Source organism: Propithecus coquereli, unplaced genomic scaffold (assembly GCF_000956105.1).
Source record: "Propithecus coquereli isolate 6110/MARCELLA unplaced genomic scaffold, Pcoq_1.0 Scaffold81, whole genome shotgun sequence".
NCBI lineage: Eukaryota > Metazoa > Chordata > Mammalia > Primates > Indriidae > Propithecus > Propithecus coquereli.
The window spans coordinates 5611590-5611905 of NW_012154285.1; positions in this window are offsets into that span (position 1 = coordinate 5611590).

The window sequence follows — 316 nt, forward strand, 5'->3', positions numbered from 1 at the left end:
GCCTCCCAGAGTGCTAGGATTACAGGCGTGAGCCACCGCGCCAGGCCTAAGTCCCCATTTTTTAAACAAGCTCCGCAGATGAGCCGGGAAGCACACAAAGCTGGGATTGACACGCCCCCCGTCACCACCGGCCTTGCCCCCCAAGCCTCCGGCTCCCGCCCAGGCCCCGCCCTCCTGCCGCCGGCCTCCCCCCGCCCAGGCTCCGCCCTTCTTCCGAGGCCTCGCGCGGCCTCACGGGCCCATTCCCGTGATGCCCCGCGCCCGGCTGTCGCGGTTGCCAGGCAACGCACGAGCCCTGGGGCAGCTGGCGCGGGGA